At 46.7% G+C, this 25,611-nt stretch overlaps 1 protein-coding gene across 6 annotated transcripts in view; it reads left to right on the top strand.

Moving 5' to 3' along the window:
* Positions 1–1,208: 1,208 nt before the first annotated feature.
* LOC134069745 (leucine zipper putative tumor suppressor 2 homolog) overlaps positions 1,209–25,611 on the top strand; it is a 36,583-nt gene continuing 12,180 nt past the window's right edge. For 2 of the 6 annotated variants that reach the window (XM_062525788.1, XM_062525786.1), the window contains exons 1-2: positions 1,209–1,538; positions 14,472–14,594. The gene's annotated coding sequence lies outside the window, so the exon portion shown is untranslated. Of the gene's footprint in view, positions 1,539–11,833; positions 11,955–14,471; positions 14,595–19,487; positions 19,710–25,611 lie in introns of those variants that run through there. The other 4 variants (XM_062525790.1, XM_062525789.1, XM_062525787.1 and 1 more) reach the window with 3 other exon arrangements.

Here is a 25,611-nt window from a genome sequence, read left to right as displayed (position 1 = left end):
ACATTGAAATGTCTCCTATTTTAGTCACAGTTGTTGCATAACTTGACATCTAAGTAACTCCTGTCCTGCCCTTGTTCAGAACGAAAAGGGCAAAAACGTCAGCTAAGCTCACACAGGGCCTCATCTGCTCATCAGCCCTATTTCTCAGGCATGTTAATGGAGGCGTTTACTGGGTCGGGGACTGACGGCGAGATCTCTGACGGCAAATTCCTCAACATTTACCACAGACTATAGAGCTGCCTGATAAGACACAGTAACAATCACTTATTGTAGAAAGCCAAGATGGAGGATGTCACTTGAATCGTTGATGGTTTGGTGATTGATACACTTGGACTGTTTAATATTTATGAGATAACATCCTCTATGGAAGTAACGAAAAGCAATGTGTGTGTTGTCCAGACTCTACAATGATTTTATGGAGTTTTTAAATGGTGGCACCAGTCTTTGTGTCACCTTCCACAATTTCAAATGCATTCCTTAGAAGAAGTGTGACGATTGATAAGAGGCTTCCTGTGTGACAACGCTTTGCTTACGAAACAAATGCCCTGGCAGTGAACGCAGCAACAACAAACAATATTTCAGGAATGATGTGTCCTCTTAACATGCAAATTAATGCTAAAGAGTGATGTACCAAATTAACTGCAAAGGAGGACAATTATTGCACATCACAGCACTCAGTTTCCTTTGTCAATCTGAACTAAACAATCTACAGAGCCTGATTGTTTTTCCAAGTTTGTAAGTTTTTTTCCAGCAATGAAATTCAAAACTGTATTTTTGTGGCTATATGCAGTCAAACCAAATTTGCAATAGAAGGCTTGCAGACCTGCCATAGCAGACAGGGGGGGGCAACAACCCCAAAGTAACCTACACTTCTATTGACAAAATAACCCTTCCACTTACACTCTTAAAACCGAATGTGTTGAAAATAACACAACTTGTGTTGTTTTTAACTCATCTGTCGGGACAACATTTGTATAAGTTACAAACACATTCCTTGTAAAAAGACCATTACACGCATTCTAATCTCTCAACAGATTGGTGGTGAGATATTTATCTATAATTCATAAATGAGGCGGGGGTGGGGATGGAGGTTCTCCGGGGAAGGGGCTAGTAAGCTGTCGCGCCATGGGGGCGGGTCATGTTGTCCACGCCGAAACCACGATAGACCGACGTGGGGATAGGGGCTGCGTCATGTGAGGAGTTGGAGAGTGTGAGCGCACTCGCCAGACAGTTCCGCTCGTCCAAGTCACGGCGAGGAGTAGTGTGTAAGTGCATGTACATGTGCGCCTGTGTTTATGTGTGTGTAAAACAGGGGAAGCTGTCTTTCATAGGATCTGTGGGCTACAGCGCGCATCTCAGGAGTTCGAGCGCAATGGTTTGAAATCGACTGGTTTTGTTTTGGGAAAGTACAGAGAAACATGTAGCCTAACTTATGGACTATTTCGGAAGACAGCGGCGAGACTGAAGGATCTCAAAGTCGGAAATACTCTACATCCTGCAAAAGAAGATCCGATCCGATCCGATCCAATCCTACTACGGTAAGTTGATGACGGCTACAAACTACACGGTTTTGAATAATGGTTATTAACGTCGTTCATCTGGACAGGGGCGACATTATGAGACAACAACACTTGTCTCGTGATTTGGGCATGTTAGTCGCGTTTTAAACATGTCACGGTATGTCACTGTAGCTCCTATGGGAACAGGGAATATTTACGCAAAGCCATGTACACGGCACAGGAGAGCGAATCCTAAACAAGAGCCTTCTTTGTGTGAGTTTGTCATTAACCCAGGACTTTTTCCAATGCAAGACTTGCTCAGTTTGTGAATCACTGGAAATAACAGCTCATACTAATTTAAAGACATCAGATCAGATTAGAGCAATCAACAATCCAGCTTTGATTTGATTTTGCATTTTATTGTGCAGCTTTTAACTGTTTTACAGACAGTTAACCTCTGGCCTACTTTAGGAAGACTCAATATTCGATAAAATGCAATTAGGCCTATCAGGTACATCATTATTAGATTAGGTCTGAAAGTTTTGAAACACTTCAAAAATCCTTGTGTGGGAAGACTTGAAAATGGTCCAGCTCTCTAATCCTTGTGGTAGGCACTGTCCTTTTGAATTGACTGCCAGCTGTTACCTTCATGACTGGTTCTCATAACCCACAAATCCAGTAGGGTCGGAGTAAACTGTGATGGTGTGGATGCAAGCATGTGACTGTGTGTGTGTGTGTGTGTGTGTGTGTGTGTGTGTGTGTGTGTGTGTGTGTGTGTGTGTGTGTGTGTGTGTGTGTGTGTGTGTGTGTGTGTGTGTGTGTGTGTGTGTGTGTGTGTGTGTGTGTGTGTGTGTGTGGTGCTTGTTTCGTCGGTGTTACTTGCGTGTGTGTGTGTGTGTGTGTGTGTGTTGCTTGTCTTGTATACTGTGTGTGTGTGTGTGTGTGTGTGTGTGTGTGTGTGTGTGTGTGTGTGTGTGTGTGTGTGTGTGTGTCATTAATCACATGCTCTAGGTGCCCCCTGAGCCCAGGAGGAGATATTTCGGGGGTGTACAGTGGGGGCACGGACTGGAGTGGAAATAATTCTCGGCGTTTGTTCGTTCCCTCCACCCGCCCTCATTCCCTACTTCCCCTGTGTGAGATCTGGGGCCAGCGATGCCTGCGAGGCGAGCGCAGCCAGCCGCACTGGGGAGGGAAGGAACCAGCCACTGAGAACAGAGAGAACGGAACGGAACGGAACAGAACAGAATTGTGTTCCGCGTTAATAATGGGGCTTCAACGCTGATGCTGATGTTCTGTCTAGTCTGGAGTTGGAGAGACCAAAACCACATTCCCCACGAGAACAGAAAGGAGTTGTTCCAAGGAATGCAGTTGTAAAGAACATCACCACACACACACACACACACACACACACACACACACACACACACACACACACACACACACACAGACACACACACACACAGACACACACACAGACACACACACACACACAGACACACACACAGACACACACACACACACACACACACACACACACACACACACACACACGCAGCCCTACCTCTCTACTCGCTCACTTACTCACTCATACACACACACACACACACACACACCCCTCTTGTTGACTCGTTCTTTCCTTCATCAGAATAATACTTTCTTGCTGCTGTGGCTCCTCTAGATGCCCATCACTGTGTAGTCTGAAGCCTGAGTAGCAGACAGCACCTCCTCAATTAGCCTGAATGCGGCAGAAAGGGCCCCTGGCCCCCGGCAGACGATCTGCATAAGTTCACAGGCTGCACTCATGTCCTGCATGCTTTGAATGTCTCCTCTCCGACGCTGTGAAGAAAGCATTCTTCCGCTCCGAGAACCTCAAGGAAAAAAAACACTCCCACCATCAGGCCTGCCAACTCTGCGCTGTGGCTTTTTGATGTAGTGCTCCATTTCAGCAAGCGCAGTATCAATCATACTGAGCGTTATGGTGTTTAGAAGGGGCAGAGACTCTCTCTCTGTGTGTGTGTGTGTGTGTGTGTGTGTGTGTGTGTGTGTGTGTGTGTGTGTGTGTGTGTGTGTGTGTGTGTGTGTGTGTGTGTGTGTGTGTGTGTGTGTGTGTGTGTGTGTGTGTGTGTGTGTGTGTGTGTGTGTGTGTGTGTGTGTGTGTGTGTGTGTGTGTGTGTGTGTGTGTGTGTGTGTGTGTGTGTCTCCTAGTGTGTGAATATGTGGGTGTGTCACTCTGTCTATGTGTGCTTTTAATTGTACAGAATGTGTGTATTTGTCATTATGTCTTCATGTTTCTCATTAGTTTCCTTGTGATGTTTGATTACTGTGTGTGTGTGTGTGTCTGTGTTTGTGTGTGTGTGTCTGTGTGTCTGTGTGTCTTTGTGTCTGTGTGTCTGTGTGTCTGTGTGAGTGTCTGTGTGAGTGTGTGTCTGTGTGAGTGAGGACTACCTCACCAGCATTGAAACCCATCCGTAGACTGTCCAGATTGCTGACTCCGCAGATTGTTATTTCTCAGCCCGGTTTCAGGCGTCGTTTTCTTTGTGTATATTGTACACTTTGTGCTACTGGAGGAGGAGGTGGTGGTGGAGGAGGTGGTGGAGTGTGGGGTGCGGCTGTAGGTCCCTGGAGAGAAACTGTAACCATAAGAGAAGTCCTTCCTGTTTTGGAGAGGTCAGAAGGGCAGCCTCCCTGACAGGACGGACTTTAGAAAAAGCAGGAAAAAAAGAAGTCAAAGGAGCATTTCTGTGGAGACTAGGTGGGACACATTCGAAACAGAAGGACACTGAACTCTGCCTGTTTTAATTTCTGTTACCTGCTAATATTTTTGTCAGCTCCTCTGAGGGAAATGTCCCTCTATTTATATCGCACACTTTTTTTTCCCTTCCTGGAAGCTTCGGCCGTCTGCGCCTGAGTCATGGAGCCAACCTCTGTGTTTGTTGTTCTACAGTAATTAGTGGCTAAGCCAAGCTACCCCCACTCTTTCTCTCTCTCTCTCTTTCTCTCTCTCTCTCCCTCTCCCTTGCACACACACACACACATACAAACAGAGGACTCTGTTCTGTTGTTTGGAACCGCAAGCACTTAGGTGGGAGACGTTCGTCAAACAAAGGAAATGGAGACTCAGCAGTCAGCACATACTGGAACACTCTCTCTGTCTGTTTATGGGATATATCAAAGATAAGGTCTAGGTAAAAAAGCAAAAACAAACAAGCGCTTCCTTTTAGTCTGCACACAGACCTTTTAATTCAGTTCTGCAGGAAGTTGCGGTACATCTCCGTGTATCATGTCTTTCCCGTTCCGTGTCCCAACCCATACAGTTTCCCCTTCAATCTGTTTAGTCTAGAACCAAACAGAACCTGACAATCTCACTTTCCCCTCCTCATATCAGCCCGTTTTCGGCCTGAGTAGAGATAGAGGGTCGTTGCTTATGTGGAGTTATGGCCCTCTAGTCTCTTATTTCATGTTCCTGTGACAGCATTATGTCAGGAGGTGTCAGATCAGGAGGAATCATAGTTTGTCAGAGAGGCAGGACTGCAGGAATAGCATTGACCAGCGCTGATGGTGAGAGAGTGTGACTGCTAAACGTTTGTTTATTTCAACAGAATGCTAATATTGACATCATCCCCTTGATTGGCGGGAGACATTCTACTCAGAGTGGTTGTAACAGTAACAGTCCCACTGTAGACAAATAACAGTAGGAGTTTTGTTTTGTAAGGGATATGTCAGCAGAAGGCTAAAATGGATTTCATCTCCTTGATTGAACATATTTTGCTCGCATAGTGCCAATGTCTACACGATACATCTTTCTCGTCCCTCTGTGGAAACACATGGACATATCACTAGTGTGTGTTTCAAGTAAACGTTTATTTCCGTCAGCATAAGGCTAAGGAGGACATCTCCATGAGCGGCACAAGGCCTTTTGCTCAGAGAGTGTAATGGCTTCCTGGCTGGCTTCTACTGTGTTTTCGTTCCTCAAGTGACTCTTGAGTGCCACCTGGATCATTGTGTGTGTGGGCGTATTATAGTTCTTACCAAAGAGGGCGCCGGCCTGGATGAGAAACATATGGGTGCAAACCGCCAAGGAGCGGGATAGCTGAGCCTGCAGATTACAAAGATATTATAATTCATCCCCAAACAGTGGCTGTATTAATGACCAACCCCACCCCCACCCCTGCCGAGGTTTGCCAAATCCTGATTAGTCCATCTGTTCAACATCTGAATGTCCATGGCGGGAATAATATTCTGATCTGAGAGGTGACGTGCTATATGCAGCTGTGTCATGTTTACATTCAGCCGGTCTGAGGTCTAAATGACTTGCAGAACAGACGGAGTACAAATGAAGATTTTTCAGTAGATCTGGATTCATGGCCATGGTGCAGTGTTGATAAAACTTGAAATGGTACTCTTAAGATCTTATCATTCCCCTCTAGCCCAAAACAGCGTGTTCTTGTAGCTGTGTGTGGGGTGAGCAAAGTGCTAACGACACCCAGGTCAATGGGTTCAAATCCAGTTATCACACATTGCAAATAGTTACTGTAGACGCTCATTTTTGTACAGGGTGATGCAGAATGCCGCTTCAACATTCCACAATGCAGACTTTAACAGCTTTGCACTCAGTAAATGTCAGCAGTAGTAAGAAGTAAAATACCTCTTACTACATTTTTCTGTGTAGGTTCCTCAGAAAGTACTCTTAAGCATTCGAGATGGAACTCGTCCCTGTGAGGCGGTGAATATGCCAAATTTGCCCATGATCTGAGATAGAATGTGCTCTGCTAGCTCCAACAGGAAAGCCAGGCGCTAGCAAGGACAAGGGTTTGGCCAGAGTTCCTACTGAAGAGAATACAAACTGAAGAAATGAACACCTGCCCTTGACTGGTATGAGGCTTTGGATGAAGGACAGCCCAGAGCACTAAATAACTAAGCAATACTTGATCCATTAAGGTGTGTTAAACACTGAGGGGCAGTTAGCCTATGTAACACGACTACTTGTTGGCATTCCAGTAATGCTTCTGTCAATTTCTCTGAAACATTTTGGACCTTTTCCCTTTAAACAATAACAGTTTCACCGCTCATCTCTAAGCCAATCAAAATGTACAATTCATTTTCTGGTGATTGGTGTGCGGATGAGCACGAGTGTGTTTGTTAACCTGGAGAATGTTCAGCCCTCTCGAGGCAGCTGGAGTTGGCAGCCTGCTTTGCTTCACGCTCTGCCTGCCGTCTGTTCCGTGTGTGTGCTGGAAAAATCTCCAGGGTCTCCAGAACTTCTTTGTCTCTGCTGAATGGGTTTGTGTGATGAATGGTGAGGGGTCTGTCTCTCTCTCTGTCTGTCTGTCTGTCTGTGTCTCTGTGGTCTATATGTATGTGTCGAGTTTCAGTTTGTCTTTCTTGCATGTCTGTGTCTGGTCTATCGGTTAGTGTGTCTAGTTTGTCATGTCTGTTTGTCTGTCTTGTCTATCCTGTATGTCTGTCTGTCTGTTTGAACGTGTGGAGGTGGTGGTTGACATTTAGCTTTGGTTGATTCTCCACACACACACACACACACACACACACACACTCGCACACACTCGCACACACACACACACACACACACACACACACACACACACTTGCACACACACAAACACACACACACTCACTCTCAATCCTAGACAGTGGAGAGGTGATTCCAAGCATGCAGACGGCCTGCTGTGGCCCACTCACTCTGTCTGCCTGGCCCGGGGTGAAGGGCACTGATTGTGTGGGGTACTTAATCCACTGGGCACACATGCCATTGAGTCCTTTCCTTTGCCCGTTTTCCCAAAAATAATCGCCGCAGTCAGACCTCCTTGGCTGGAAGCAGGAAGTGGTGTGTGTGTGTCCGTGTGTGTGTTTGTGTGAGGAGGAGTGTGTTGGAGTGTGTTTACCTTCACGCTCCGACTGTTGTTTGATTACCTAATTTCCTGCCCAACTCTGTGTGTGAGTGTGTGTGTGTGTGTGTGTGTGTGTGTGTGTGCGGCATCTAGCACATGTGGGCTCAAAAGGGTCCCTTGAGTGGGTAGGGGTGTGTCTGTTCAGGGAATTTCTGTACTGATGTGTGTGTGTGTGTGTGTTGATGAGTGTGTGTGGGTGTGTGTCACGTGGCAGTGTAGAAGACTGGAGGGACTGGTTGGATGGTCTTGGATGCCCAGATTGCCCACCCAGTGTGCTGTGCTGTGCTGTGCTGTGCTGTGCTGTGCTGTGCTGTGCTGTGCTGTGCTGTGCTGCACTGTGCTGAGCTGTGCTGCGCTGCGCTGTGCTGTGCTGTGCTGTGCTGTATTTAGGAACCTCGGTCACATTGAGTTGGCTTAAAGAATTCACAATGGCAAAATGATGCTCTCACTGTTCCAGCACAGTGCCGATTAACCATGACAGACCACTAACAAAAAGGACAGTCTTCGCTCATTATGGTAGAATAGTTTTTACTTTCACAACACAAGTGCAAAGAGATTAAGTGATTATATTACGCCATAGATCTCACACTGTTCACCTTGGCTTACCACCTTATTGCTTCCCACTGGTTTGACTTAACATAGTAAACGTCTCTCCAGCTCAGAATTTTTGCTCTGATTCCTAAGGAATCCACCATCCAGAGTACCATTTAAGAGTGGGCAACAGTTGAGACCTCAAGCACCCTCCACCTCAAAACTGTGGGGATATATATGGCTTCCACTGATGGTATTAGACAAGATACCATGTGCAAAACTAGTAGTAGTTGTGTCTGTTTGTGTTATAATAATAGCATGTTATACCTCACACACTTAATTGAAAGGGTTAATATTCTTAGAGACACTTTCTTAAGAGACAGTCCTGGTCTTGTCATGTTTACAGTAGCCTGGCCCAGGGGGGGTCTTAGAAGGCAGCACACTATTAAGTCACTTTATGGACATATCAGTTAGGCTATATATAAACTAATAAAAATAAATGGTACGACAACCATCTCTGCTCATACACAGACCGGGACAAAAGAGAGACAGAGACAGAGATAGAACTGGAGAGAGAAGTAGCTGCTGGCAGATACACTATAAAGTATTTATATGAGAATATCATCTGGATGAAAAAATATGCTGTAGTCTTTTACACTGACAGATACGGGAGAATAAAGGAAGGCCAGAGAAGGAAAGATCGTATGTGAGAGACAGAGAGAGTCTAGACGAGTAGAGAATAGAAAGAGATGCCAAATGAAGGCTCTGTTGTAGCACCCCCCCCCCAGTGTCCTATTTCTCACGCATTTAAACACACTGTCTGTCAAACCCCTCGCTTGTTTTACCACCTCACCAGTTGTTGTGTTTTTTCTCCGCAGTCTCAGCAGAGACTCGCATATCACACCCTGTGAGCCAACCAATTTGGAGCAATTATCCCCATGGCTTAGTGTTGGGAGTCAGACCCCTCTTCAGCCTGGGAAAGTGGTATACGAGCTTATGTCTGATCCAGTGTCTCAGACCCATAGCAATCATGTACACCGCGGCTCCAAACCTACTGAGTGAAGGTCATGTAGAGGTGGCGATGGGCGGGGGCCGGGAATCGGGAGATGGGATTTTTGGGTAAATTGCAGTTCTGTAAATGATTACCCATAATTCCTTGGTTTTAGACAGCTCTCTTCCTGTGTCTGTGTTTTGACAGTGGTCTGTGTGTATTCTCTCTCTCACACACACACAGAGAGAGAGACAGACGGATGCATGCACACACACACATAAGGATGCGCGCGCACACACACACACACACACACACACACGTTTAACGCTCTTTTGAAATCAGTTTGAAATCCATCCATCAATCCATCTCTCAGTGACTCTGTCTTTGACGAGTCTTGAATAAGTCTCTCTATCCCCTGTTGCTCTATTACTGTTTGAAGAGGACACGAGAGCACCTCCTGACCCAGAGTGATGCAACGGTCACACTATAGTGTAGTATACTATAAGCCCAGTCATCTCATAATGAGTGCTCTGCTCAGCCTCTCCTCCCCCCGTCATCTCCTCTTTAATATGCCCCACCCCCCCCTTCATCATCATCTCTGTCACTCACATCCCAGCATGCTTTGCAGCTCCCCTTTTATCTCTGCTGCACATCCTGCCCTTTTCTTGCCCTCCATTGCCCCCCCACCACCACCACCACCACCCCCTGGCATGCCAGTGCCCGGTGCCCGATGCCCAGCGCGGTCCCATCTAGTTCAAAGGAGCAGGAGGTTGCGTTTGGACTGAAGAAGACCCAGTTTGGCTGCTCGCGGCAGGGAGGCACTCCGCTGTGCTCAGCCCTGCTCCAGGCTGGTCTGCTGGGGCTTGTCCTTGGACTGGCCTGTGCCACCTGCCTAAAATTAGGATGCGTAAGGAAGCCTCTCTCTCTCTCTCTCTCTCTCTCTCTCTCTCTCTCTCTCTCTCTCTCTCTCTCTACTTTCTCTACTTTCTCTACTTTCTCTCTCTCTCTCTCTTCTCTGTGCGGTTGCTGTCAAAGCCAGTGATAGATTAATGTGTGTACATAAGCAAGTAAAGACCCCTGGGAAGTGACACACACACACACACACACACACACACACACACACACACACACACGTACGTCCAAAACCACAGAAACCCTCTGTAAGTTTGTATAGTATAGCAGTATTGTAAATATATGAGATCGATCTATCACTGTCTCTTTTTATATGTTCTTAACCAGTGCACATACACACACACACATACACATACAGAAATGCCCGAAACCCTAAAAACTTTCTATAAGTTTGTACAGTATAGTAAAGCAGTATTGTAAATATATGAGATCTATTCATCACTGTCTCTTTTATATGTGCTTAACCAGCACACACACACACACACACACACACACACACACACACACGTCCACCTGTAGCAGGTCAGATAGCACGCATGTGATCCTGTCCGTGTTGTGCGGTGTCCTGCCGAGCGGAGCGGTGGCACAGAGCAGATCCCTCGGGGTGCTGGTGTGTCTGAAGTGCCTTTGTCCGCCGCAGAGAATCCCTCCTTTCAGCAGTGGTGCGGTGCCCTGTCGGACCCTCATGCTTAATGTATGTGTGCCCAGCCCATGCAGCACAATAACAGCAGTCAAGTCGGCCGCTGAACGCGAACCACAGGGGCGCAGAATGTGGCAAAGTGGGAGAAAGAGAGAAGGACAAGGAGAGAGAGAGAGAGAGAGAATATGTGCGTTTGGGGGAGAGAGAGGGTTTGGCAGAGAGGGAGAGGGAGAAAGATTGTCTGTGTTTGGGACAGAGAATGAGAGAGAGAGAGAGTGTGTGTGTGTGTGTGTGTGTGTGTGGGACAGAGAGAGAGGAAGAGAGAAAGAGATTGTGTGTTGAGAGAGAGAGACTTGTAAGTTTCCATTATAATCAGTCAAAAGGAAACTGAGAGAGTGAAAGCAGAGAGTGAGATGGAGAGATAGAGATAGAGTACTTGGGACAGAGGGGGAGAGAGTGAGAGAGTGAGAGTGAGAGAGAGAGAGAGAGAGAGTCTGAGACAGAAGGATGGAGAGAATATGAGACACAAGGGATTAGAGGGGAGGGGGGGGTGCTGAAAATAAACAGAAAGTTGTCGAGACAGGAAGAGAGTGAGAGAGAAAGAGTTTGGGACAGAGATGGAGAGTTGAGCAGGCCAGAAAAAAACAAGGAATGAAAGATGAAAAGAAAGAAAAACAGGAGAGGGAAACAGAAATAGAATGAGAGAGTGGTAGAAACAGGAAGAGAACGAGAGAATAGAAAGAGAGAGTGAGGACGTTGAAAACGAGCTTCATTTTTGACCCTTTACTCCCGACGCCAGGCTATAAATAGCAGGCACATGCAAGCAGCCTTATCTCCTCTAATGCCCAGCTCACTCCTGAAACAGCCCTGAAACAGAGTCAACACCGCAGCCCAGAGTCCTGCACACACTATTAACACCATCAACCCCTTAACACTGCAGAGTCCTACACACACGATCAACACCATCACCCCCTTAACACTGCAGAGTCCTACACACACGATCAACACCATCACCCCCTTAACACTGCAGAGTCCTACACACACGATCAACACCATCACCCCTTTAGTACCGCAGCACAGAGTCCTGCACACACTATCAACACAATCTCCCCTTCAGGGTCTTACACACACTATCAACACGATCACCCCTTCAGGGTCCTACACACACTATCAACACGATCACCCCTTTAGGGTCCTACACACACACACACTATCAGCACGATCATCCCATTAACACCACAGCCTAGAATCCTACACACACTATCAACATGATCGAGTCCAAGCAAATTTACTGTGATCGCTTCGCTTCTATCAGTATGGGCTGTGTGTCATTGTGTGCTATACTGCTAAACAGTGTTCATGCTGGTTCCTGCTGGTTCTGGGCCACATGAGGGCTACTATCTGTGTTCCACTATGATAGCGACGAGGGGCTGTCCTGTCCTGTGAACCTCGGCTGAGACAACACAAGACTGCAAGTAAGTAAACATGACAGGCGCTGGATCCATTTATGTCGTCTGGGGTCTCCCACGCTGCATGTGGACTTTCAGCTCTCGCTAGCTCATATCTGCAGCATTTATGGTTATTGAGCGATGATCCAGCTGGAGTGTTCAATAGGGTGATCAGATAGCTTGTTTGCCAGCTGTAGAGAAAGAGGCTTTCTAGAAATGTTGGGCTCCTATTAAAAACATATACCTAGCATAGGGCCCCTTCAGTAACAATAGCAATGGAGGTTGTTATGTTCAATGAGGGCCCCTTGTCAGTGCAGGGCCCGTGACATTGTTCCACCCCTCCTCCTTGCAGCACCCCTGCCCGGGAACAACACCCAGCACTGATCAGATGCAGGCTAGCCTACTTGTACTCTGACGCACTTTAGATGAAAGCATCTACATGACTTAATATACAGCAAATATCTAATTCACATGAGCAAAACATGGGATAACATAACAGATAGACAAGAGGGATTGTATTTGGCAGTAAATGTAAAGAATGTTTGATTGACTGCAGGCGTTGGATGACCGTGTCATTTCCGTGGGGTTAAAGGTAGGTCCCAGACTGTTTGTTTACTTAGACAGGTGGAAGACTGGGCTGGTGGGTGGTGGTGTGTTATTATGGGATGGGTGGGGCAGGAGGGTATCTGCAGGTCTGTCCTCTGGGATGGGTGTGTGGCAGTTAGGATGAGCTAGGGAGAGGCATCCCAACAGCCATCTCTTCTCCAAGGGGATGGTGTGTGTATTATATGTGGGTGTGTGTTTGTGGTTTGTGTGTGTGTAGGCTACGACTGTGTGTGTGTGGGATTGGGGGTGCAGAAGAACATGCGTTGCATGTTTGCACACGTGTGTGTGTGTGTGAGAATGTGAGTACGAGCAAGAGAGAGAGAGGGAGAAAGAGTGAGAAGAGACACTGTGACCCACTTCTACAAGCCGAGAAGGCACCAGCGAGCGAGCGAGTGAGCCATCAGCGGTACAGTAAAGTACAGCGTGTCTTTCTGCTGTAAAATGTGAACCTAATTCAATTAGGGTGAGAACAAAAGAAATGCATGTCGGGGGCAGAGCACCGGAGGAGAGGAGAGGTGGGGAGGTGGGGAGGTGGAGAGGTGGGTGGGGAGGTGGGGATCGGACTCCCATGTGGGGCACTGAAGACAATAGACCGGGTTAAGCAGGAGGAATAGTAGTTGAGGGAGTATATGGGCCATAGAGCACATCCACTCCACTCCACACAAACACACGGGCCCATCACGTGGGGGTGGATGTGGGATCACGTGTGGCCGCCAAGAGGGTGACCCGGTTCTGAGGAACGTAGAGCAGAGTTGTAGAGGCAGAGTTGCTCAGTGACAATTAGTAAAAAAGGTCACATGTGCATATCGAAATACTCCTTTGCTCTTTGTGTGATCTTGAGTTGGTGTTTTACATTGATGTATAGGAGTGCAATAAACATTCATTTTAAGGTGTTTACCTGTAAACAGTAAACAACATATTATGTACATGAAAATCCATTCATAAATAGGATGAAATTCCAGAAAGCACAGGTCAATAACCATTTCTCTTGACTCTACCTTGAAAGCGATGTAACAGAAGCGTGGATCCGACGTCACGTCACTGTACCCACATAGGGAGGATGCACTGTGACTTTGTGTCCAGCAGAGGGCAGTATTATTCCCTGCTGTTGATTCTGGAATGGAATGTCTTCAGACCACCAGACTCCTTAGACATTCCAGTGCCAGAGCCAGCATCAATCCTGAGGCCTATCTCTGTGATCCACAGTACCATAGCAGCCACTTACGTTCTTGTGCAGGAAACTACTCAACTCCTTTGACTATAGTCTCTCTACCTCACTTCCCTGGTACTGAAATATGAAGTACCATTTTTTCTGTCTGGGAAAGAAGCACTGGGGATGCAGAGAGTCCCCTTTAAACTAGTGTTGCACAATGCATCCATACTATGGTATTGTGACTCTTTATAGATACCCCATTTTATTACTCCTTATACTTCAAGATGATACTTTAATTAGGTTTCATTAAATGCTGTATTTGTATCAGTTGAAAAAAAGAAGTTCCATGTTCTGTTGTTATAATGTATTACTCCTATAACTGCTGTTTGAGGTTTTTGCTCTGGTATTGTTTCTGTTTTGGCATCGAGATACTTAGGCATGGTGTTGTATCAAAGTCGGGATGTTGTTATTGTGACACCACTACTTTATACTACTTGGCTCCAGGCAGCTCAGCTACTCTGAAGGCTTTTGATTTCCTGTTGGGCTGCATTTTATTTTTCTGGATTTGTATGGATATAGACAAAGAAAGTGTCACTGAATGTTACCATTAGGTGTGTGTAGGTGTGTGTAGGTGTGTGTAGGTGTGTGTAGGTGTGTGTAGGTGTGTTTGTGTGTGGGGCGTGTAGCCTGTGTGTGTGTGTGTAGCCTGTGTGTGTACGCGAGCATACATTATACATGTGAACCCATGTCTTTATCCATCCGTCTCTGTTTGCCTCTGTCCACAGCCTGAGAGTAAGGGAGGACCTGTCTCCACTCCCCAGCCCAGGCAGTGGACTCCTGGCATGCACCGCCTACCCGCTCCCCCTGTTTCGCTCAGGCCTCCAGGAGACAACCACTGCCAGTGAGAGGTTAGTCAGTAAAGTCCCCCATCTCAAGCACAGATTAGAACTGACTGGAAGGATCAATGTCTCAGGTTAAACCTAATGGTTGGTCTGTCTATTGGCTTTGTCAGACCAGAATATTGGCCAAACATTTGAGTTACTTTAAGTAACTTTTGAGTTACTTCAAAGTTATGAAGTGATTAAAGATATCCATAGTTTCTTCTTGTCTTGTAACACTGAGAGGTCTCCCCTCTGCCCTATATGACTGTTGAATTGTATATGAGGGAGGCTGGGTATGTATCGCAGCACCACACTCAGCTTGGGGAACGTATATAGCGCTAGCGAGGCTTCTCCTGCTCCCCTCGTTTTGTATTTTGCCTGCCCGCGCTGGCGACGGTGCGCTCAGATTACCGGAAGGTTCCGTGATGGGGGCCCGGTTGCCATGGCGCTCCCAGCTGCTCCGAGCTCTGTGTTTACGTTCTGAAATCGGACACGGCTCGGCTCAGTGCGGCTCCGCTGGCTCCGCCAAGCAGATAGGAGGTCAACGCTACTTCCCCCTTCTCCCTGAACGAGAGCGTCCGGGCTGACGGGGGAGAGACCAGCGAAGCGGGGTGATCGCCGCATTGTGCTGTGGTGATTGGTTGACGCGCTTGGCTGGTTTCTCTCCATGAAGGGGGGTGTTGTGGCAACTCCCTAAAGCATTTATCACCAGTGTCAATGTGTCGTAAAGAAGTTTTAAGCCGCTTTTTTTTTTTTTCCGAAGTAGCCTACACGCAAGAAAGGCTACTTTCCTGTCCTACATTTCCTTCAGGAGAAGTAAAGCACCGATGTCTATCTCCTTGGATATCCACTCTCAGTTGATAATAAAGATGTTATCTTTGATAAATGTATTATCTTTATTAGCATCAACTGGAATCAAAAAAACAGTTGTGCTGCAGTCTCAGTTGTCATCCAGAAAGTCTGAAGAGTTAGTCTGTGCTTTGATGTTGTCTCTGAGAACAGGATCTTGAGTCTGTTCCAGTCCGCTCACAGCTGCTTGTCTCCTCTGCTCTCATGTGAGCGCTGGTGGAGGATCGTTGAGGTAGTTGTGAGGGGCTTGGAGTGTGTGTGTGTGTGTGAGAAGTAGTGTGTGTCTGTGCAGAATAAAGTTATGTGTGTGTGGAATATTGTAGAGTATGTGTGTGTGTGTGTGTGTGTGTGTGTGTGTGTGTGTGGTTGGGGTGTCTTGTGTCTCCTCTCTAGGTCTGCTGAACACTGATGGATGACTGGGCTCTGCCTTAGCTCTGGGCGTGTGTGTGTGTGTGTGTGTGAGAGAGAATGTGTGTGTGAGAGAGAGAGAGTGTGTGTGTTTGTGTGTGAGAGAGAGGGTGTGTGTGGGAGAAAGAGAGCGGGATCAGGAGAGTGGGCCCCACCAGCGGCCCAGGGCCCAGCCTCTCCCCATGATTGATGAGCACTGCTGGGCAGCGTCCAGTCCTGGACAACATGTGGGGCACAAAGCAGGCTGAGCAGTGTATGTGTGTGTGTGTGTTTGTGTGTGTGGATGTACATGTGTGTGTAGCTCACTCTACCACAGGCTGGTCGTGATCTGCCCTTGGTCAGCCCTTGGCCTTAATCTGGTCGTGATCTGAGTGACTTGTCTCTCGTTTGCTCTCACTGATAATATGGCCATGATTGATCTGGCTCTGATCTGGCCCTGATTTGGCCCAGATTTGGTTCTGATCTGGCCCTGACCTGGCCCTGACCTGGCCCTGATCTGGCTCTGATCTGGCTCTGATCTGCTGCAGATCCATCACTGTGCTACCTAATCAGTCAAAAGCTATCAGGAGTGCTTCGGTAGAAATCAATGCCTTTGATGATGCCCTCATCGTAGTGCTTTTGCTCTGCCCCTCAGTGGCACTCCATGCTCAGCTGTCGTTGAGCGCTTTCCCTGATGTGCCAAAATCACATTAGCTTCCATTAGCGCCGTTGTGTCAACGCAATATGAGCTAAGATGCTACTCAAGTTCTACTGGGGGTCTGGTATCCTTTAAGTAGCTTTGCTCAAGCCAGCCCCTATTGCTCTGCCGGTACTTCTGAAGAAAGTAGTCTGAAACTCAATTATGTGAGTTTGCTTTGGAGGTCTTTACGCTCACAGGGCCATGAAAGGAGTGGCTGGCCTAGTGATGACACTGGGTACATAAATGATGCGTCGCATTGTGACCTCATCGAATGTGTCACAGCATTGTGACCTTATTGGATACGTTGCGGATTTGAAACTTTTTAACTTTCTGTTGTCATTCTTGCATTTCATACAAAGATCTTGAGTACTACGAGCAGCGCTCTATGATCTTTGGTTTCATGTCAGGATTGAGTGTCTGCATCAGAGGAGTGCTCTGAAAATGGGACTCCAGGCTATGCAGCCTCCCCAGCTGTCTCTGTTAAGCCTTAAGCTGCATTCACATACGTCGCTACTCGCCCATCTCTGAGCGAGAACTGTCAATGTAAAGTGAATGTGTTCTAGCTGAATGTGGCCAGGACAGGCGATGCGAGGACTAGCGATGCGATGTGGGCGGGTACGAAGTTAAAATAATTTTAACTTCCAGCGATGCGAGTGAAGCGAGTACCAAATCAGAATGTAGAATAGAGATGATTGACAGTTAACTGAAGCGAGGAGCGATGTGCGAGTAGCGACGTATGTGAATGCCCCTTTACTTGAGTTGAGCAAGAGAGGACCAGTAGTACTAAGGACTGTAGACACGTTTCCTAAACATCGTCCAGTCCTGTCCTGTCCTCCCGTCTCATCTGGAGGTGGACAAGACGTGACCATGTCTCATGTGCCTGTGCCTGCCCTCTGGCCTAAAGTATTCATGATGGGCCTCTCACTCTCTTCTTGCTCTCAGTTGTTTGTGAGTAAGGTTCCAGGGTATGTGAGAAGAGTGCACCCACCTGTGTGTGTGTGTGTGTGTGTGTGTGTGTGTGTGTGTGTGTGTGTGTGTGTGTGTGTGTGTGTGTGTGTGTGTGTGTGTGTGTGTGTGTGTGTGTGTGAGAGTGTGTGAGAGAGAGAGAGAGAGAGAGAGAGAGAGAGAGAGAGAGAGAGAGAGAGAGAGAGAGAGAGAGAGAGAGAGAGAGAGAGAGAGAGAGAGAGAGAGAGAGAGAGAGAGAGAGAGAGAGAGAGAGAGAGAGAGAGAGAGAGAGAGAGAGAGAGAGAGAGAGAGAGAGAGAGAGAGAGAGAAAGAAGAGTGCATCCACATGTGTGTGTGTGCGTTGGTGGTTGGCCTGTTCTGTGTGTCTTTTCCCTCATTGTGGATACACTTGTTTGTCTTTGTATGTGTTTTCATGTATACTCATTTGAATGTTTTTGGAATGTGACCAAGTGCCTGTATTTAGTAAGGGGTGTGTGTTTGTCGACCCCCGGTCACTCCACCCACCCGCCCCACACAGCCCCACACAGCCCCACACAGCATCACCTGAAGGACAGAATTAACCCTGTCCAGCGTGACCCAGTTGTGTGTGTGTGTGTGGGTGTGTGTATGTGTGTGTGTGTGTGTGTGTGTGTTTGAGGCTGAGGTTGTGAAAGTGTGCTGCAGCCTACTTTGGACTAGCCTACTTTCCAGCAGTGCCCAGCGACGCCTGATGCCTTCTGCTGCCGTGGCGATAGTTGCCCTGGCCCCTCTCACTCTCACTCTCTCTCACTTTCTTTCACTCTCTCTCTCTCTCTCTCTCTCTCTCTCTCTCATGGACTGGCTATGAAAACCAGTTTTTCTCGGCCAGATGGACACTGATGACTCGAGAGTGACCTGGACATGCCGCTGGAAGGAAGGGAGGACTTTGTTGTGTGTGTGTGTGCAGGCGTGTGTGTGTTTGTCTCATTGTGTGTGAAAAGGAAGCATACTATGTGTGGATGTGTGTGGGTAATTAACAGGAAGTGTCTGTGTGTGTGTTACGTGTGAATGTTCTGGAAAAGGAAGTATGGGTAGGCCTGCACACACACGCGCACGTGTGCACACACACACACACACACACACACACACACACACACACACACACACTGTGGTAGTTGCAAACTGATTATATGGATGTGACCCAGGATGGATGCACTCTCAGTTAATGTGTCGTCACAACTGCAAACAGCCAAAGGCATTAATTAATGACTACCACAGGCATTCTAGACTACCAGGCATGTCTAAGTTTTGTGAAGTTATATGGCAGTTACTTGATAACTCTATGGTGGTTTTGGCTAGATCAGTTGACTAGAGGGGCTTGTGTGTGTAGAGGTGTGTGTGTGTGTGTGTGTGTGTGTGTGTGTGTGTGTGTGTGTGTGTGTGTGTAACAATGACTAACGGCCTGTGGTACATTCCTTTGGTGTTGTGTAACCTGGCTGCTGAAGGTGTATCCCATTTCAGCCGGTGTGTGGTGTGTGTGTGTGTGTGTGTGTCAGCTCAGTCCACCATGATGTGGAGGCCCAGACTGTGTGTCATATGAACACCAAGAAGTTGATGTGTGTGTGTGTGTGTGTGTGTGTGTGTGTGTGTGTGTGTGTGTTTGAGGACTGACTGGGAAAGAGTTAGGGGGCTTGGCTGGTGAGGGCAACGAGAAGAAGGGAAGAGAGGAATGGGGGGGCGGGGTTAGGGAAACCAGGGGGGTGGAACACAGAGAGAGAGAGAGGGAGATGGAGAGAGATGGAGAGAGATGGAGAGAGAGAGAGTTGGAGAGGGAGGTAAGCAGAGAGAGAGAGGGAGGGAGATAGGGAGTGAGAGAGAAAGGGCGAGATAGGGAGAGGGGAGAGGAGGAGAGGGCGGTAACAGGAGAGGGATGGGAGGAGTTTGTCTTTCATTCACGCTGCGTGTGTGTGAGTCCAGTGGTAAGCTGTGGAAGGGAAGTGGATGCACACACACACACACGCACACACACAGACAGAGGGACGCGCCAGCGAGCGAGCGAAGGAGCTAACACTCTGTGTTTGGTTGGAGGAGTGCAGGATAAGGGGGTCCCAGACAGACAAAGGGATCACAGAGAAGAGGAAGAGGAAAAGAGAGAAGAGGAGGGAGAGAGAGGGGTGTTGTGCGATCAGGCAGAGGGGATCTGAGCCTGCACACACACACGCACACACACACACGGACAAGAGGCCAACGCAGCGGAGCAACTATGCCGGGGTCAAGCAGGGGTATGTGAGCTTCCCCATGTGGGGGACTGTTTTGTTTCTCTCTGTCTGTCTGTGTGTGTGTGTGTGTGTGTGTGGGGGGTGTGTGTGAGAGTGCTTGTGGTGTGCAGTTAGCTCAATTTAGCTGTAAAAGTTTATAGGGAAACTAGAAGTTTGATAGAGTTGTAAGTGTCTTACATGTTCTGTTCTGAAGTTTATTGCCAGACCACTTAGATAAGTTTGCTTTTCAGAAGTGCATGTTTGATTCCAAGTTCAAAACGTTTGAAAAGCTTTCATTTTTTTCTTGCATGTCGTTTCTCCTCTTTCTTTGAATGCTAAACAGCGGTTTAGTTTTGAAGAAGTTTCTGTGTGTGTGTGTGTGTGCGTGTGCGTGCGTGTGTGTGTGTGTGTGTGTGTGTGTGTATGCGCATGCGTGTGTATGTGTGTGTGATGGAGAGGGACCAGGATGCCTTGAGGAAAAGCTCAATGATCCAATCTGTTCTAATGACAATTAAAAAAAGTGCCAGTTTCACTCTCAGAGGACCAGAACTGGCTTGACCAGCGCCACTATATTTAGATACACTTAAAGTAGAATGTGTGTGTGTGTGTGTGTGTGTGTGTGTCTGTGAAAGTAAGAGAGAGTGCTGCATTTCTGCATCACTGCATGTCATGCTTTAGTAATAATGCAGGCATGCAAATCAAGCTTTTGAATGGAGTAAGATGAGGAAAGAGTGACATGTAGGAAGTGTGTTGGGAAATGAACAAAATAAGAGTCAGAAGGAGGGAATGAGGGATGGATTGCATAGAACATAGGAGAAAGAGAGAGAGAGAGAGAGAGAGAGAGAGAGAGAGAGAGAGAGACAGAGACAGAGACAGAGACAGAAAGAGAATGAGCGAACAAGTCACAGGAAAGAATGAGACCTAGACAGAGAGAATGACAGAACAAAAAGGAGAATGCGGGAGAGAGCGGGAGAGAAATGTGGGGGTTAAGTGTCAGAGAGAGTGAGTGGGGGAGTGTGTGTGTGTGTGTGTGTGTGTGTGTGAGAGAGAGAGAGAGAGTGAGTGTGTGTGTAAGAGGGGGATTTCCAGCCACGCTTTCTCCCTGGCTCCCTCTGGCTGTCTCTCCCCCGCTCCCCAGCTTTGCTCTGGATGAGGGAGGGAGGTGCCGCTGTGGTCGGGCCCAGGCTCGGGGCCACCTGACTGGGACACAGAGCCAGTCTGTGCTGGGTGTGCTCCAGGTTGTCCTGGTGCTGCTGCTGCTGGAGGGTGTATTTGTGTGCTGCGATGGTCACCGTTAGCCGTTAGCGGCCCTGAAGCCACCGCCTGCACAAAGAGGAGATTTAGTTTAGCATCGCTGCTAATGTTCCTCTCCTCCTCTCAAAAGCGGGACTGTGTTATGACTACCTTACACATGAGCGATTTACTGTGTGTGAACGTGTTTGCTTCTCTGACTCGCTGTGTGTGTGTGTGTGTGTGTGTGTGTGTGTGGGTGGGTGGTGTGGGGATGTGTTTGTGTGTGTGTGTGTGTGTGGGGTGTGTGTGTGTGTGTGTGTGATTTTGCATCAAGAGAAATTCCTCTCCTTTCAGTGGGGATGTAGGCCAGTCAATCTAGCTCAAAAAAGGGCCAAAACTTAAACTAATTGCAATAGTAATGGTTCATACTTTTTATTGGTCCTTAAACCCTCCTGCATCACATATTAAAAATCTACCCATTTATATTTAGTGGAACATACTTTTATTCAAGGTCAAAGGTAGCAATTTCCAATGCATTTTGCCATTGAGATTTACTACAGGTGAAATGGGTAAAATTTTTAACTATAGATATCAAATTGAAACTTTCACAATTGTTTACTCACATTAAGGCAAAGATTTTTTGTATTGCAAGTTTTCTGAAATGTGATGTTTAGATATGCAAATGAGACCAGTTTTACTTAAATATGCAATCATTTGCATATATTTCTAGAAAACTAAATCTGAACAATAGGTACAGTCAAATTCAAAATAATTGCTGAATTTTGCTTCTATATTGGATACCAAAAGCCTATGCAAAGGGAATATTTGATATCACTTCATATCACCTCAGAAATTAGGAAATCAAGTCAAGTCAAAATCAATGCATTTCAATGGAAGTACATTATAGAACAAATGATTGTCAATGATATGGTATGATGGAAGTATCTCAGTGCATGCCAACTCACTTGATATGTTGTCTAAAGGTCAGTATCTTCCTTATGTGACTTGGCATGTGACTTGAGATACTTCCATCATACCATATCATTGAAAATCATTTGTTCTATAATGTACTTCCATTGAAACGCATTGATTTTGACTTGACTTGATTTCTTCATTTCTGAGGTGATATGAAGTAATATCTAATATTCCCTTTGCATAGGCTTTTGGTATCCAATATAGAAGCAAAATGCAGCAATTAGTTTGAAGCTGACTGTACCTATTGTTCAGATTTAGTTTTCTAGAAATATATGCAAATTATTGCATATTTAGGTAAAAGTGGTCTCATTTGCATATCTAAACATCACATTTCAGAAAACTTGCAATACAAAAAATCTTTGCCTTAATGTGAGTAAACAACTGTGAAAGTTTTAATTTGATATCTCTATAGTTTAAAATTTTACCCATTTCACCAGTAGTAAATCCCAATGGCAAAATGCATTGGAAATTGCTACCTTTGACATTGAAAAAAAGTATGTTCCACTAAATATAAACGGGTAGATTTTTGATATGTTAATTAGATATACCTAGGGATCACAAAAAACTTGGAATGATTACTATTGCAATTAGTTATGGGTCAAACGCTAGATTGACTGGCCTAATGTGTGGTGAGTGCTGTTAGCTTACATGAGAGATTTACTAAAAGCCATTTTAGACAGAGACTACTAGGCATGTCTGCTGTTGTATTTCAGCTGGCATAGTGTGTGTGTTTGTGTGTGTGTGTGTGTGTTTGTTTATGTATGCGTGTGTGTACCTGTTTGTGTGTGTGTGTGTGTGTGTGTGTGTGTGTGTGCGTGCATGTGATGTGATTTTGCACTGGCGTTAAAGTTCCTCTCTTCTCAAAGGGGGACTCTGTGACGACGACATGCCAGGCAGCTGTACAGCACTGACTGACTACTGTTAGTTTACATGAGTGGGATTTACTGTGTGTGACTGTGAACATGTTTGTCTCCGTCTGTGTACACAGCACTTGAGATTGTTTGTTTTGTTCCTCCCGTGTCGATACAAAAATACTGTTCAGCTTCAGGTAGCCTAATTGGCTGTTTCTCGTGTGTGTGTGTGTGTGTGTGTGTGTGTGTGTGTGTGTGTGTGTGTGTGTGTGTGTGTGTGTGTGTGTGTGTGTTACACAATGTCTCAGGGAGCTGAAATGGTCATCTGTGTAGAGAAAGTGCTAGTGTACTGTTACTGTATTCATTGAGAGACTCATATAAATAGCCATGTGGTCTCCCTGTGGTTGCTAGTCTCAGTGTGCCCTAGGTGCATGATAAAGACAGCATTGTTGTTTGAGGCAGTTATGGCAAGTTATGGCCTACCACTTGACATTGTGTCAGTGTGTGTGTGTGTGTGTGTGTGTGCGAGAGAGAGAGAGAGAGAGACTAGAATCATATTGATATTTCATTGTGAGTGTCTCTGTGTGTGTGTGTCTCTCTCTCTCTCTCTGTGTGTGTGGGCATGTGTGTGTCACTTGAGTGTTCCTGTGTGTGTGTGTGTGTGTGTGTGTGTGTGTGTGTGTGTGTGTGTGTGTGTGTGTGTGTGTGTGTGTGTGTGTGTGTGTGTGTGTGTGTGTGTGTGTGTGTGTGTGTGTGTGTGTGTGTGTGTTTTTGTGTGTGAGTGTGTATTCAGGATCACTTTGGCTGTAAGCTTCAGGGTTATTCCCTGCTGTGTTCTGTTGGTGTGTGGCTGGGAACTCTCTGGATAATGGATCCGACTCACTGACCTTGACCCAGGGGATGGGTTTTGTTGGACCCAGACGGCCTTGACCCAGGAGATGGTTCTCAGGCTAATCAGGCGGCGTTGCAGAGCAGACATCCTGAGTGCGTCTCTCTCTCTCCATGCAGTATACTATACACAGGAAGAGCACAAAGGCACGAGAGAGAGATGAAAAAAGAAAAGAAGAGAGAGAGATAAAAGAAAAGAAACAGATGAAAAGAAAAGAGATGAAGGAAGAAAGGGAAGAGCGAGAGGGAGAGAGGGGTCCTCCATTCTTTTATGGACCACTCTGACGTTTTGATTACACCAAAAAATGCATTCAAATTCGAAATGCCAATCAAAACGCATAGGGTGAGGGGGGCCGGGTTGTATTAAGGCTTGGAATGGGATCAGAGCACGGAGTGAATTATGAGCAGAGGTGAGGTAATGTCGTGGTGGTGTGTGTGTGTGTGTGTGTGTGTGTGTGTGTGTGTCCACGTGAGAGAGGGGGGAACTAGAGTGAAGTTGTCAAGCTGTGTGTGTGTGTGTGTGTGTGTGTGTGTGTGTGTGTGTGTGTGTGTGTGTGTGTGTGTGTGTGTGTGTCCACGTGAGAGAGGGGGGAACTAGAGTGAAGTTGTCAAGCTGTGTGTGTGTGTGTGTGTGTGTGTGTGTGTGTGTGTGTGTGTGTGTGTGTGTGTGTGTGTGTGTGTGTGTGTGTGTGTGTGTGTGTGTGTGTGTGTGTGTGTGTGTGTGTGTGTGTGTGTGTGTAACCTAGCCTTTGTCTTTGTGTGGAGGGGGTGTATGTGGAGGGCGCTGGAAGAGTATATGAACCCCACCCATTAGTGATTACCTTGCTACACACACACACACACACACACACACACACACACACACACCTCCGACCCTGTCCTGCTCACCGGAGGGAAGAAGGTTATTGCCTTCCCTTCCCATAGATTCCAGTGTGTGTATGTGCGCGGGTGCATAACTTTCCCACACAGAGAGAGCACATACCCCTCTGCCTGCCATCCCATCAGCTCACGCTTGACAGACAGTCTGGAAGCTCCTCTGGAATTCCTGTCTGGATTCTCCGCTCCACAAACTGGAATTCCTGTCTGGATTCTCCGCTCCACAAACTGGACCTAATGCCAGACAGGGGGAAGTGAGCCTGCCAGGCTCTCTCAGAGAAAGTCCTGTGGTCTGTTTAGATAATCTCCCGGACACTTGACTGAAAACTATCTTATGAAGTGTTTTATTAGAGACCTTTCAGAACCTATTTGGGTGTTCCCGTTTGGCCTTTAAAGGGTTCTGTGTTGGGATAGTAAGCATTGGAACATCTAAAAATCCCTTGAATCTTTTGGAAATATAGGTTTGGTAAAAACTTATTGTGGTTGTGAGTCAGTGTTGCGTTGGATAAAAGTGTTTGCTAAAAACCGACCCCAGTCACTTTACTTTACCTTTGAGATTCACATACCATCCCAGAATTTTGGAAGATTCTAGATTTTGCCACCTGCCTGAAAGAGAAATGACTCTATTTAGAATTCCAAGCTACATGACGTTGGAAACCTAAGGTGTGTTGAAATTCGGCAAACAGTGGGGAAACTCTCATGGCGAGCATGCTCTGAACAGTTAAATTTGCACGATCTGGCGTAAACATTCCACTGCAACAGTAACACTTCATCCAACTCATGCCCCGACTCCATTGTATGTTTGCGGAGAACGAGCTCCTCAAACTGCGAGTGTTTGCAAACGTTGCCGAAAACTCAAGGCAAACAGAAATCTGTTTGCAAACGTTTGCCTATATTTGCGAATTTGAGCGCAGCTCTGGACGTGGGAGTTTGAGTTTGGTTGTTGCGTCAGCTCAGCTCTTAGAGCGTTTTGTTGGACATTCTGATGACATCTGAGCATCTCACTGCCCATTCACCAGCAATTGGAATATACTAGAGTCATTGTGCACCTTAAAAAAAAAATGCTAAGGGCTCCTCCTGGAACGGGTTGTTTCAGGAGTGTT

This window comes from Sardina pilchardus, chromosome 22 (assembly GCF_963854185.1).
Source record: "Sardina pilchardus chromosome 22, fSarPil1.1, whole genome shotgun sequence".
In the NCBI taxonomy this organism is placed as follows: domain Eukaryota; kingdom Metazoa; phylum Chordata; class Actinopteri; order Clupeiformes; family Clupeidae; genus Sardina; species Sardina pilchardus.
Note: the sequence above shows the minus strand (reverse complement) of the source record. Positions and strands in the feature narration are given on the sequence as shown.